Consider the following 2,689-nt stretch of genomic DNA (forward strand, 5'->3'; position numbering starts at 1 on the left):
TCTACTAGTTTAAACTTAGCCATTAAAATTTTAACAGGAAAACAAAATTTACAGCAAAGACCAGGAGTTAATTAGAATTTCCAAGTTCGTACAGCTGAACAAATCAAACTGCTCTTCTTTGAACATGATAAAAACTACATTTAAATCATTTGAAAAGGATGAAACAGGTAGTTGTATCTCAAGAAAAATAATGGAAATTAGACACATAAAAAATTTATTTAAAAAATTATAAAAAATAAGCAAATAAGAAAAAGTTTAACTATCAACTCTAAAGTTCTTCTGCTCATGTTTGTTTCTAGAAAAATCAGCCATTCATATCATTAAAAAATAACAACGATTAGTATTTTTGACTGCATTGGTGTGCTGTTTACAATATTACAAGCTTCAGAAAATACCTGGCATTTATATTCCAGTATGAAAAACTGGATCTTAGGTTTCTTTTAAACCTTTTAATATTTTGAGATGTGAAGTTGTGAATTCTTTGCATAGCAGAATGAAAAATCATAGTATCTTTCCAACAGTAATTCATAATGAAATAACCTAGAAGAAATAAGCCAAGTTGACGACCCAGTGTTTTGGATGAGCACCAGAAATTTGGCTCATAGACACTTGAGGATACTATATTTCCAAAGAATCTATCTATTCTCAGAATAAAGTCCCTAGCTTATAAGAATGTATTCTAAAATATTTCTATATGGAGAAAGTTCAAATACTCGGGACATTGGACTCCTAAAGATAACAAATAGGGTTGAATGTGCATGTCTAAAAAATCTGGTTCAGGTTCAAGGCCAAGATGATCATCCTTCTCCATACACAATAAGTAAAAGCATGAACACGTGCCTAGTACAATTCCTAATAGAGTTAATAAGTCCATAAAACTCAAAAACAGTGTTATACATTTGGTCGCTGACAAATAATTTTTTTTCTTTTTTTTAGGTGAGGCAACCCTTGGTTGACCTCAGATTGCAAGGACCTTATCAGCTTACGATCTCTTATTTTTTTATTTTATTTTTGACGCCTACAGCACCCGGTCTTCCTACGTGGTCTCCCATCCAAGTACTAACCAGGCCCCACCCTGCTTAGCTTCTGAGATCAGACGGGATCGGGCTTGTTCAGGGTGGCATGGCCATAGATGACAAATGATTTTTAAAATTACTTTACACAAAAGTGGAATTCTAGTTTCTCTTTTGTAAAGTATTAAATAAATTTATTTTGGGGCACCAATCATATTCCACATATTATGCAAGACACAACATAGAATGCACTGTTCCTGTGACCCCAAAGAAACACATTATAGTAAAGGAAGGACCATAATAAAAGAGAAATTTCCCCAAAAACACTATGAAAATCAGAGGTTGGCAAGGAACAATTCAGAAATCTAATAGAAAAAGAAAAAAAAGGAAAAAAAGAATTTTTTAATTCAACTTTCAAGGCAAGTCACGATTTAAAATTAAACATGGTAAAATATGCTAAGATTTCTTTGCATAGAACTAAGATATATCACATAAAAAAGTGATACATTTCACCAAATAACAAGACAAATGGCAAACAATATATGAAGCATATAGGACACATATCCAAAATAATATATCACTAATAAAAATCTAGTAAAAAGCTCAAATTAGTAAGGAAAGAGTACAAACAAGCAAGGTATTAATTAGAATAAATGGCGAAAATATGAAGATTTCCCATTCTCCCTAGCACTTATAGATCAAAAAACTAAAAACAAAGATTTTCCTCCATCAGATGGACAAAGGCTAAAAAGATTCACAATACCAATAGAGGACAGAATTTTTAAAAAAGGAAGTCTCATGTATAAATGTTGGTATAATCTCTCTGATAATTTTACAGTGTGCATCAAAATTTTACAGTATATATTCTTTGACCAAGCAATTTCCCCTCTAGAAGTTATCCTAAGAAAATAATTTCCTGTGCATTTTTAATGTATATATATGAAAGTATATAACAACATAACCTATCATAGGGAAAAAGTTAAAGTTAATATAATAAATGTTCATACAATAGAATGTTACGTAATTTTTAGCCATGCTGAAAGAAAATTTATAAGTTTTGAAATAAAAATGTTTGCAATATAAAGTTATGAAAAAACCTACATACACACACATACACACACACACATACACACACGCACACATACACACACACATACACAAGTCAATACAGGTAATGCATGTAAAGAACTTGAATCAGGCCCTGGATATACTATTACAATTATATTTTAATTCACACACAAGTGTGAAAGATTAAGGGAAAAAATGTAGAAATATATACCCTAAGCTGTTAATACATGCTCAGTATCTGGGGAAAGGAAGAAAAGAAGGAAAAGAAAAAGGTAACCTGGGTTTATCTAGGATCATGTGAATTTTCACTTTCTAAATTTCAGTATTCTTGAATTTTTATAATGAATATTTTAACTGGTCAGAATTATATATTTACTTTAAGAAATTAAAAACATATTAAAGCGAAAGTTTCCTCTGATCCCACTCCTTGGAAATAACCATTATCAGCATAAAGTCTATAACCATATAAAATTTTTAACTTATATATTAAAACATACACATTATTTTTTTTTCACAGATGAGGTACTGAAATATTAAAAACCACAATAGCTACTGAGAGTAATAATTAAGAAGTATTTACTTTACCTGGAATTAAGTTCTAGAAAGAT

The 2,689-nt window shown here is 30.3% G+C and overlaps 1 pseudogene; it reads right to left on the reverse strand.

Moving 5' to 3' along the window:
• Positions 1 to 1,015: 1,015 nt before the first annotated feature.
• On the reverse strand, positions 1,016 to 1,134 carry LOC112473414 (annotated as a pseudogene).
• Positions 1,135 to 2,689: the final 1,555 nt, after the last annotated feature.

This window comes from Pteropus alecto, unplaced genomic scaffold, assembly GCF_000325575.1.
Source record: "Pteropus alecto unplaced genomic scaffold, ASM32557v1 scaffold98, whole genome shotgun sequence".
Taxonomy (NCBI): Eukaryota; Metazoa; Chordata; class Mammalia; order Chiroptera; family Pteropodidae; genus Pteropus; species Pteropus alecto.